General features: G+C 37.3%; 1 protein-coding gene across 9 annotated transcripts in view; it reads left to right on the top strand.

Annotated features, from left to right (window-relative positions):
- Window positions 1–802: 802 nt before the first annotated feature.
- Window positions 803–12,448, top strand: part of LOC107765522 (putative late blight resistance protein homolog R1A-3) — a 33,242-nt gene continuing 21,596 nt past the window's right edge. For 4 of the 9 annotated variants that reach the window (XR_012701985.1, XM_016584180.2, XM_075236758.1 and 1 more), the window contains exon 1: window positions 803–12,120. The gene's annotated coding sequence lies outside the window, so the exon portion shown is untranslated. Of the gene's footprint in view, window positions 12,156–12,448 lie in introns of all 9 variants that reach the window. The other 5 variants (XM_075236759.1, XM_075236757.1, XM_075236756.1 and 2 more) reach the window with 4 other exon arrangements.

Raw genomic sequence — 12,448 nt, 5'->3', positions numbered from 1 at the left:
GCCTAGGACCTACCATTGTGGACCGTGAGAGGTGCCTAACACCTTCCCCTCAAGGTTATTTCGATCCCTTACCCTAAATCTCTGGTAATGCAAACTAGTCCATGAGTTAATTGTTCAAGGTGCCCTAACGCACCATAATCTGTTAGGTGGAAACTCTTCAAATACCCAATTCCCAAAAGGAAACGAGTTATTTCTGTGAGCATGTGATTTTTGCCCTATACGAAATACTCCAATAAAATCTCAAGAAAATAGATTTTTGTTAATTATTTGCCATTTTTGGAATTTTTGTTTAATTGTTTGCATTTTCGTGCATGTTTTAATTTTATTAAATCATGAAAAATACCATGCATTGAATTTAGGCTTTATTTTTATATTTTTAGGATTAATTAGTTAATTATTTGCTTTACTAAAAATGAAAATCACAAAAATAGCTCATTTTATATTTTTACCTTTTAATTTTTAGATTATTAATTTTTCTCTTTCGATTTAGGATCAAGTAATTTTTATAATTATTATAATTAGATAATTAGTTAGTTTTACAATTTAGATTAATTTAGAATTTTTAATTAAAGAAGAAGAAAAAGAAAAACAAAGGAAAAAGGGAAAAAAGAGGTAATTGAAAAAAGGGGATTTAATATGAATTTGGGTTAATTCTTTGTACCAAATTGGCCCAATTCTTCCCCAAAGCTAACCCAGATCCAAGCCCAAATTCGAACCAACCCCAACCCAAATACACTTGAACCAATCGGCCCAAAACCCATCCCCTTTCAATTAAAACCTAGACTCAGAACTGTATAGAGATAAGATTTTAGTCTACATTTGAGATCAGATTCCTAATTCCCTTCACCAAACGGCGCAATACACTCGAGACTTCCTCTTCTTCATTTGTTTTCTCCAAACCAGAGACCCTTAGACAAAAAAACCTCAAACGTTGTTATTCATCATCACAAAACAGACCTCTCTTCTCCAAATCATAAACAACAGAACCTCACTCTCTCATTCATTGACGCACGCACAGGAAAGCTGAGAAGGAATCTTAAATTTTCTTTAAAATCGAAAAAAATAAGAGAAAGCTTCAAGTCAGATCTGAGAAAACCAAAAAAAAGAGCTGTGAAAAAAGAGAAAACTTCTGTTTCTTCATGTTTTTATTATTTTTATTTCGAATTTTGGGTATCAAAATCATGGTATTTGCTTGAGGTTGGAGTTGTCCTCATTCGATTTCCGGCTCCGCTATTCGATTTTGTTGTTGCTTCTGTCGAAACTGCTATACAGGGTTTCATCTTGAAAGCTGTGCAAGTGATATAGTTTTGAGATTTCATGATTGTTGTCAAAGCTACAAGGTATGTTACAAAATATATTTGGTGGCAGTCTTTATGTAAGTAACATCCTCGTTTTCAAATCCCATCACCCAGTTTTAATTTGTTGTATGAAGTTTGTTAATTATGTTTGTTGTTTTAGCTGATTGTGCTAAGTTTCTTGAAAACTTTAAGTTGTTGTGAGTAAACTGATAAATATGGATCTTGTTTATGAGAGTGATCAAGAATTTACTTGATTTATCATTAATATAAGAAAAAGGCTGAATTTTCTGTTCATAGCTTTGTTAGAGATGCAGTATAGAATATAGAGGATACATAGATACATATAAAGAAAGGAAAATGGTTGATGAGAAATGGCCGTAGTGAGGACAGATTACAAGGAATTTAGCTTCTTCACCCATATAGTTGGTCAAAAATAATTGAATTGGTATTTGGAACTTTGAAAAGCAATCATTGTATAAACGAAAATCTAAATAAATCGCTTGTTGTTTAAAGCATCTTTAGATGACATTGGATAATTTAAGGGGTACGTTATGCTAAATAAGTTGTTATCTATAACAAGGTTTTTCTATGTTTTTTTAACAAAATAAAGACTATGGCCCAACTAACTTAAGGTATGAATTATTTATTTATTTGGAAACGGGAACTGCCATAATTATATTTGATTTTCATTTGGATGTGTTTAATGATTAGTAGCTTCTCTTTATGAATGACCAGAATCTGCTTCATTCCACAAATAAATCTCATAAACTCTCGGACGTGATCTCAAACACTTAGAAAATATTAACTTATAAACATCGTAGTTTGCTTTAGTTGAGTAAAATCTTTTGAAATAAGTGAGGTGTACCATGCCAAATAAAATTTATAATTCATGGCCCGTGTAAGATTAGATTAAGAACTAACACTTATAGAAAAGGTTTGAGGTGTTCCATAAATAAATTAAATCATCCATGACCCTCACAAATGTTGATTTTAAAAATTGAATAATCGTAGTTTGCTTTAGGCTCGATTTAGACTAGTGTTGTGATTATGTATACGTTCGCGTAACATAATTGGAAATTTAATTCTAAAAGTAACCCGAGGAATGCGTTCGTGCAACTTCAACCAAACATTTCTTAATAAAATCAACAAAGCGCTATTAATTGTGGACACGCTCGTGTGACATGATTTTGACGCGCCAAAGGAAAAAAGTATACGTACGCGTAACTCAATTTTTTAAAATACGAATAATCAAGTGATTAAAAACGTTAAAAAGGTAAATGCACATATGTTCTAAAATAAGTAATTAGACTATTTAAGCCAAGTAATAATCACTAAGAGACCGTGCTAGAACCACGGAACCCGTGAATGTCTAACACCTTCTCCCAGGTTAAGAGAATTCCTTATCTAGAATTTCTGGTTCGGAGACTTTAAAAATAAAAACTTCCTCAATTTGGGATTTAAAATAAATCGATGACTTGGGACACCAAATAAACTATTTCAAGTGGCAATTCTGATTAATAAAATAATCTCATTTCGAATAATGTAACTTTAATTGGAAAAACTCTCTTATATATCCTCGGGGTCTAAAAAAAGGAGGTGTGACAGCTCTGGCGACTCTGCTGGGGATAAGAACCCAGAACTTTGGTTCAGGGTTCAAGAATTCAAGCTTAGAATAACTGTTATAGTTGAATTTATTTATTATCTGATTTTTACATATTTGGGCCTAATGTGCTAAATATCGCTTTTTACTGCTTTGATATTATTTGAATTGTGCATAAACTGTTACGAAACCCTTCTTTTCTCATCTTCGGGGATGTGCACGCTGGCGTGACTCCGCTTCTGTTAGTGTCATACCTTAAAGTAGAAAGAGGCTCGGACAAGTTATAAAGCCGGATGGCCTTTTGGTTCCCGGTACGTAGCCCCCGCCGGCTCGAGTTGTCCGCTCGGGTAAACCAAGTCTAGAACAATACACCCAGGTTTTAAACCTAGAATAACTCAGCTCATGCCAGATCCCTAGTAGGAACGCTTGTTTGCATCATGTGCATTTGACTTTGGGGACTCTACACAGGGGTTGGGTCAGTCTAGGACAGGTGCACCCGAAATAAAAAGACCATCCTGATGCATCCTACGTGCTACATGCGCATCTGTTTGGTTCGACTTGCATTTTGACCGGCTTCTAGAATAGCGAAAGAAAATCAAAAAAAAGTGAGGTAGATATTTAGAAAATTCTGAAACTCTGCCGAAATTCTGAAGAAAAAGAAAAGGAAAAGAAAAGTCATTTCAAATTGAGCCAAAATTTTCAAGGTCATGTTTCCCTTGTTCCGCCAAAACTTACAGAACTACGCGGGTCTGATTCTCATCAGATGTGATATACGTAGGCCAACCTCATCAGTTTCGGCCCCAATTTTTTTTAAAAAAATCCAACAAAAAATTTCCTTTAATTTCGTCTTTAGAAACGTTTCCTCAGAAAATTCAAAAAAGAAATATTTTAAGCTCAAAAAAAAATTCATTCTTTCTGAAGTCTTTCATATGGACAAAATAAAAATAAAAAAAAATCAAAATCCAAAATACGGGTTTCCTTCATTTTGACGTATTTTTCCCAAAAATCAGAAACAAAAATCCAAAAAATATTCTTTTCTTCTTTAGAAGTTTTACTTTTGTAAATGTCCATAAAAATTGAGAAATAAAAGTTCGAAAATATTTTTGCTTTTCTTTGAAAGTACTTTCGTAAATTAAAAAAAAAACTCTCGGAAATACAAATTATTTTTCTTAAAAAGTCCCACTTTCAAAAATTAAGAGGCAACATCCAAAATTCAAAAATATTTTCTTTCTTCTTTAGAAAAAGAGAAAACAAATAAAAACTCAAATAAAAATATTTTCTTTTTACTTTTAAAATTCCTAAAGTTCAAATCAAAAGAAAATAAATTTTTAGAAGCCTTTCTTTCAAAAACAAAATAAAAATCAAAACCAAAGAATCAAAAAAAAAATATTTCCTTTCTTCTTTTAAAGCATTTCTTCCAAAAATTCCAACAAAAAAATAGTTAGTTTATCTACTCCATTTTTTATCTTTCCGAACTACGCAAGATCTGATTCATGCGGTGTCATGATACGTAGGCAATCCTCATCGGATTCGATCATAGCCATAAAATTAATTGAGTGAAAAATAAACTGAAAAAAAGAAAGAAAAATTGAGTGAAAGAAAGAGTAAAAAAAAGAGTGACAAAAATAAAAGAGTGACAAAAAGAAAAAAAAAGAAAAGAGAGTGCCAAAAAAAAGAGCAACAAAAATGAAATGGAAAAAAATCAAGAGTGATTAAGAGAGACAGAAATAAAAGAAAAGGGGTATATACTGAAAGGGTTAACTAAAGTCGGGATGAAACATGCGACCGTTCAGACACATGGTAGAAACGTTTAACTGTTTAGGTGCATTGGATCCAAACGTGTGATTTCCTATCTGTTAAGCGTCTCAATACTAACAAGGTTGTTGGGTGTGCAAACTAGCTTGGTTTTGGTGGTTAGTTTTGTTGGTAGTCTAGTCTCCCCTCCTTCACGAGATCCAAAGGCACAGATGGCCTCCGCAAGCAATCTACCAATCATCGGTACTAAGGATAGCTCGGCATCGGCTATTCTGCCTCTAGAATTACCAGCTTCTAAAGAGAATAAGATGTTGCATCCCGCATATTGGAAATGTAGGACGCCTGGTCTAATGGTAGGGAACCGCCAAGTGCAATCCCTGGGTTCCCTGAATTGATCCCCAGGTCAGGTGAGGTTACCAACGCCCCTGTGCCCAACTCACTCATCCCAAGCGGGAACCCTCCATTGCCCTCCAATGATCCTGACATGCCTTCTGTGGTTCTCCCCCAGGCACCGGCTTCAAGGGCACCGCCTCCAATGTTCATCTTTCAGGGTCTACAGCTTCAACCAAAAATAACATATGTAACCCCGTACTCTTTCACTCAACCTCCGCAATATGATCTCTCGGTGGAGCAAGAAAAGGTTGTTAAAAATCCCGAGAAAGAGGAAATGGCTAAGAAGATGAAGAGCCTGGAACAAATCTTGAAAAACATGCAAGGTCTGAGTGGCCAAAAGAGTGTCTCATACTCTGACCTTTGTATGTTTCCACATGTCCACTTGCCAGCTGGTTTAAGATACCAAAATTTGAAAAGTATGATGGGCACGGAGACCTGGTCGCGCATCTAAAATGATATTGTAACCAGTTGAGGGGTGCTGGTGGAAAAGAGGAGATGCTAATGGCCTATTTTGGGGAAAGCCTCTTCAGAATTGCTTTTGAGTGGTATACGGATCAAGAAATTACTCATTGGCATGCGTGGGACGATTTGGCTCGAGATTTTGTCCGCCTGTTCCAATATAATGTGGACATCGCTCCTGACAGAAACTCGTTGTCCAATTTGAAAAAGAAATCGCGAAAAGCTTCTGCGAATATGCTGTCAAATGGCGTGAACAAGCTGCCAGGGTAAAGCCTCCAACGGACGAAATTGAAATAGTCCCGGTCTTTCTGCAGGCCCAAGAGGCTGACTACTTCCAGAACATGATGCCTGCTGTGGGAAAGTTGTTCGCTGAGGCTATCAAAATTGGGGAAATTGTTGAAAAAAATTTAAAAACGGGTCGAATCTTGAATCATGCTGCTTTTAAAGCCAAATCACCAGATGTTCAAAATGGTTTAGAGGGTTTGATAAATGGAAACGGGAGAGAAGAATGAGCCGTGATGTCTTCCAGCTCGAAGGGACCTGACTGTCATTCTGCCAATCATATGTGCCTCGTATGGTCCCACCACACTATTATCCCTTTCAAGATGTTGTTTATGCTATGGCACCGCCTCCCTATGCGGTGATGAACGCGCATGCCACAACATTTTGCACAAAACCAATCTCCACCCCCAGAAATGCACATCCTTGTCATGCTCCATATAATCCTCAACCAAATGATCCCCTATACAGTCCTCGTCCAAGAGAGTCTTGTAGAAAGAATCAGTTCACCCCTATTGGTGAATCGTATTCAAGCTCGTTCCAAAAGATAATCAGGCTAGATCTATTGCAGCCAGTGGCCCCGAACCGGCCGAACCCCGAGTCCCCAGCGCACCGAGCTGATGCTAGATGTGAATACCACTCTGGAGCAGTGGGACACAGCACAGAGAACTGTTGGACCCTCAAAAGGGCAGTTGAAGATTTGATTGAAGTTGAAAGAATTGTTTTTCACGATGAAGAAGCCCTTGATGTGATGAACAATCTCTTGCCTGCACACAACAGCGGGCTAATAGTCGGAATGATTTGTGAAGATGAGGAATTTGATCCGGCATTGCAACCATAGCCGAGACAGAAGAAAAGCTAAAAAATGGTCGCCAAGCATGAAATTTTCCCATCAGATGGGAGTCTCGGTAGCCAGTCTTGCTATCCTTTCTGCGTCCGGATTATCTCAGGGTGTGGTTCGGATGTTTTACTTTATTGTCTTACTTTCCGATGTAAACCCTTCTATCTTCAAAAAAATTGAAAAAAATATCAAAAAATCAAAAATCAAATGAAATTAATATTTCATTGTCCAGGAATGTATCTTTTCTTAATCTTGTCATTTTTCTTTCTTATTCTCTTTCTAGTTCTGTTAAATGCAGATTTCAATAACATGACATGCTTGCGGACTTCATGTCCAGATCCTAAAAGCTGTCAGACCTAGAAATAATGAATCAAGGATTAGATCGTAATGAAGACAAAGTTTAAGGAAATAAAACAAAGAGTTGGAACAACTAAAGGAAAATTGGTTCCCGGATTGGAAAGATCCATACATAGCAACAAGAGTACTGCCAAAAGAGTGTGTTGTACTTGGGACACATCGAAGGAAATGTCCCTGAAATAACTGTCAATGCAAATGCAGTCAAAAGGTACTATGTTGGATCCTCCATATAGTTCTAATATGCTCCGGTTGGGATGACGAAGGCTTTCATTCTCGCTACTCAAACACTATCAACCCTTTGCAAACCCTTTGAGCCAGCTCCCATTCTTTGATTACCCTCTTCGGGACCTGAAAGTGTTATTGAAAAATGAAATGAAAAAAAAAGAAAAAAAAAAGAAGAAAAAAAATATATAAAAAAAGAGGAAGAAAAGACAAAGAAAATGAAATGAAAAAAAGAGAGATGAAAAAGGAAAGGAAAAATAAGGAAAACAAAACAGAAAAAAAAATCAAAAACAAAGTTCCATGAACTACGTTTGACTTGATTCCGAAAGGATACGTAGGCAACCTCTCTCTCTCTCTGGGGTTCAGTCATACCAAAATAAAAATTCAAATTCCCCCAAAAGTGAAACTAGGGCATACGTTATAATGGTCCGGCGATGGTTTCGTCCGAAAGGTTCCAAAGTTGTAACTCAATCCAAATCCTTTTTACCCAAACCCTATTCAAGTCCTTCTGATCAATCGGCAAAGAGGTTCAAAATGCGAGGATACAGTTATTTGGATCTGATACATCAAAATGAGAGAAATAAAATAAAAGAGTCTTATTTGTGAAAACCCACACGGGCACTGTAAGGCGATGGTAAGCAGAGAATTGAAAACGAGAGAGTCTTATTAGTGAAAACTCGCAAGAGCACTACAAGGTGATGGTGAGAAGAGAAATGAGAGAGGTCGGCTCGTGAAAATCCGCAAAGGGCACCACTGATCGAAAAAGAGGATCTTCAGTCACTGACATTGACGCAGTCCTGGGCAAGGTTTCTCGGTTTCGAGGCAAAAGCTGTGATGATTTTCTGAGAGTCAGACGGTTTGCACGAATCAGGTATCCAGTCCAAAGGGCATGTCATGTTCATTGAAGTCCGCATGTACTCCAGATAAGTCCTTCTTTCCTTTCCCCGAAAGGGACACTTCTTGTTTTAAACTCATTCTTCATTCCCTTATTTGTTTTCTTTGAATCCCTTTTGGTCTAACTCTGTTCCGAAACTAAGACAAAGAAAGGATGGTAAGACTGATTTATAGGGTTCTCATTTGATACAAGCGAATATGCAAAAAGGCACCCAGCCTCGTCGGGGAATCAAGTCAACCTCGACTGGCCATGGCGGCTGACGTTTTGAAATTGAAAACTCCTGAAAAGAAAGGAAATCAAAGTCAAATGCCCAAAAAGGCAAAATGAAGTTGGAAAAGATTAAGTCCCGCATGGCTAATTGTCTCGGCAAAAGTTTGAAAAGCCAAGGTACCCCAAATGCTCTGAAATTGAAGTTGGAAGAAAGAAGCCAGAAATAAAAGGCCTATAAAGGTGAAACAAGGTTGGAAAAGGTTAAGTCCCACGCGACTAGTCGTTGCGCCAATGTTTGAGGAGCCAAAACTTCCCTAATGCTCCGAAGTTAAAAAAAAGAAAAGAGAGAAAAAAAGGAAGTCAGAAAGGAAAGGCATACGAAGGCAAAATAAAGTCGAAAAGGTTTGGTTCCACCAACCAACCATCATGGCAAAGTCTGAAAAAAACAAAAGTTCTCCAGGGCCTGAAATGAAATCGGTCCTCAGGGAATAAGCAGTTGTAGTTGAGATCTTCATCGAAGAAGCCAAGCCAAGATCGAGTGATTGAAACAATCAAGGCTACAAAACCAACCACTATTTCAAACTAACAATTATTCTTTGTTTGAAAATAGGAAATAGGTGCAATCCAAAGCAACGTTGCAAGAAGCAGGTGCAACCAAACAGAAACTGCGCAAGGGATAGAAACAGCTTTGCAACAAAAATCAATCCAAAAGGGAAGCCTCCTCTAAATTCTTTCCCGATTTTTACTTATCTTCTTAAATAAAACAAAAAAATGAAATGAAACGAAGGAGAAGAAAAATTCAAAATCATGGTAGCATAGGGTCTCCAATCTCTAGCTACGTCCTTTCCAACATAGGGTCTCATTCCCTAGTCAATGCCACCATAACTTGGTAATCGTTTCCTACATAGGGTCCCATTCCCTAGTCACTGCCAGCATAACCTAGTAGTTTTCTTCAGTATAGGGTTCAACTGCATAGTTGATCCCCGGCATAACCTGAAGACCTTTTTCTTTTCTGACATAACCTGATGACTTTCCCGGCATAACCCGTGGACCTCCCCGGCATAACCCGTGGACCTCCCCGGCATAACCCGTGGACCTCCCCGGCATAACCCGAGGACCTTTTTCTTTTCCGGCATAACCCGATGATCTTTCTTGGCATAACTCGTGGACCTCCCCAGCATAACCCAAGGACCTTTTTCTTGTCTGGCATAACCCGATAACTTTCCCGTCATAACTCGGAGAGGTCCCCGGCATAACCTAAGGACCTTTTTCTTTTCCGGCATAACCCGTGGACCTCCCTGGCATAACCCAAGGACCTTTTTCTTTTCCGACATAACCCGATGACCTTTCCCGGCATAACCCGTGGACTTCCCCGGCATAACCCGAGGACCTTTCTCTTTTCTGGCATAACCCGATGACTTTCCTAGCATAACCCGTAGACTTCCCCAGCATAACCCGAGGACTTTTTTCTTTTCCGGCATAACCCGATGACTTTCTCAGCATAACCCGTGGACCTCCCCCGCATAACCCAAGGACCTTTTTCTTTTCCGGCATAACCTATGGACCTACCCGGTATAACCCGAGGACTCTTTTCTTTTCTGGCATAACCTGATGGCTTTCCCGGCATAACCCGTGGACCTCCCAGCATAATCCGAGGACATTTTTCTTTTCTAGTATAACCCGATGATCTTCCCCGGCATAACCCGAGGACCTTTTTTTTTCTTTACCGGCATAACCCAATGACTTTCCCGGCATAACCCAAGGACCTTTCCGGCATAACCCGGTCATTTTTCCAGTATAACCTGGTAATCTTCTCAACTTGGGGCCTTCGATCCTCATTTGATTGCATTTTAAATATAGGGTCTCCAATCCCTAATCTCTTTTTCGCAGGGATACACAATACCAATTTTAATTGCTTTCAATAAAGAAATAGTTTAGATTTTTGTTACAATAACTCACAAAATTTTCCTAGTGAAAACTGGGACAGAAAATTTCGTTCGTTTGTTCGCTTTGGTGCTTGAACAAGTTTTCACCGTGAGGCATAAGGTTTGAGATGACCAAAAGAAGAAGTCTCAACCCAAATAAAAGAAAAGAAGAACAAGAAAAGAAGTTGAACTCTAAGTATTGAAGCGGAGAAAAGATGCGGACTGCTCAAGATATGATTGAAGTCACAAGTTTTGCATGTCGCGCCTTGATCCAAAAAGCTGAAGAAGAATGAACCAGCGGTTGCAGCTAACGAGTATCAAGATTCAGATCAGAGTCTGCAGGAAGAACTAGCAAAGACTCAAGATCAAGCTTCAGAAGATTTATAGATAGGAATCTTGTAACTCGTAGTTGATAGGCTTATCTAGTTTAGCTTTTTATTTTTTATTTTGGTGTAATAAGGAGCTCAGCAAGCAGAAACAGCAGCAACAACAGTGAAATCACAGTTTCTCGGTAGTCCCAGCTACCAAAACTTTCAGAACTACACTGATTTGATTCCTTTATAACCAAGGATAGGTAGGCAACCTCTGAAGCAAGGTTTGATCAAACACTTTCAAACAATGCTTCTCATGGAGTTTCAATCGGGCAAAAACCCCTCGTGATTGCTCATTTTATCTTTGCCTGAAAACCCTTCGTGTTTACGAGCATAGAGGGGCAGCTGTAAGCATGTGGTGTTTGTCATATACTAAATACTCCTATAAAATCCCAAGAAAATAGATTTTTTGTTAATTTTTTGCCATTTTAGGAATTTTGTAGAATTTTTGTTTAATTGTTAGCATTTTTGTGCATGTTTTAATTTTATTAAATCATGAAAAGTACCAAAAATACCATGCATTGCATTTAGGCTTTATTTTTACATTTTTAGGATTAATTAATTAATTATTTGCTTTACTAAAAATGAAAATCACATAAATTGCTCATTTTACATTTTTACTTTTAATTTTTAGATTATTGATTTTTCTCTTTCGATTTAGGATCAAGTAATTTTTATAATTATTATAATTAGATAATTAGTTAGTTTTACAATTTAGATTAATTTAGGATTTTTAATTAAAGAATAAGAAAAAGAAAAACAAAGGAAAAGGGAATAAAAAAGGTAATTGAAAAAGGGATTTTAATATGAATTTGGGTTAATTCTTTGTACCAAATTGGCCCAATTCTTCCCCAAAGCTAACCCAAATCCAAGCCTAAATTCGAACCAACCCCAACCCAAATACACTTGAACCCATCAGCCCAAAACCCATCCCCTTTCAATTAAAACCTAGACTTATACCTATATAGAGATAAGATTTTAGTCTACATTTGAGATCAGATTCCTAATTCCCTTCACCAAATGGCGCAATACACTCGAGACTTCCTCTTCGTCTTCATTTGTTTTCTCCAAACCAGAGACCTTTAGACCAAAAAACCTCAAGCGTCATTCTTCATCATCACCAAACAGACCTCTCTTCTCCAAACCAAAAACAACGGAACCTCACTCTCTCATTCATTGACACACGCACATGAAAGCTGAGAAGGAATCTTTAATTTTCTTGAAAAATCGAAAAAAACAAGAGAAAGCTTCAAAGTCAGATCTGAGAAAACCAAAAAAAGAGCTCTGAAAAAGGAGAAAATTCTGTTTCTTCATGTTTTTTTTTTAATTTTTATTTCTATTTTTGGGTATCAAAATCATGGTGTTTGCTTGAGGTTGGAGTTGTCTCGTTCGATTTCTGGCTCCGTTATTCGATTTTGTTGTTGCTTCTGCCGAAACTGCTCTGCTGGGTTTCATCTTGAAAGTTGTGCAAGTGATATAGTTTTGAGATTTCACAATTGTTGTCAAAGCTACAAGGTATGTTGCAAAATACATTTGGTGGCAGTCTTTATGTAAGTAACATCCTCGTTTTCAAATCCCATCTCCCAAGTTTAAGTTGTTGTATGAAGTTTGTTAATTATATTTTCTGTTTTAGCTAATTGTGCCAAGTTTCTTGAAAACTTTCAGTTGTTGTGAGTAAATGATGAATATGGTGCTTGTTTATGAGAGTGATCAAGAATTTACTTGATTTATCAATATAAGAAAAGGGCTGAATTTTCTGGTCATAGCTTTATTAGAGATGCAGTATGGAATATAGAGGATACATAAATACATATAAATAAAGGAAAAGGATTGATGAGAAATG

The sequence above is a fragment of the Nicotiana tabacum genome, chromosome 18 (assembly GCF_000715075.1).
Source record: "Nicotiana tabacum cultivar K326 chromosome 18, ASM71507v2, whole genome shotgun sequence".
Taxonomy (NCBI): Eukaryota; Viridiplantae; Streptophyta; class Magnoliopsida; order Solanales; family Solanaceae; genus Nicotiana; species Nicotiana tabacum.
The sequence above is the reverse complement of the archived record's forward strand: the minus strand, read 5'-3'. Positions and strand labels throughout refer to the sequence as shown.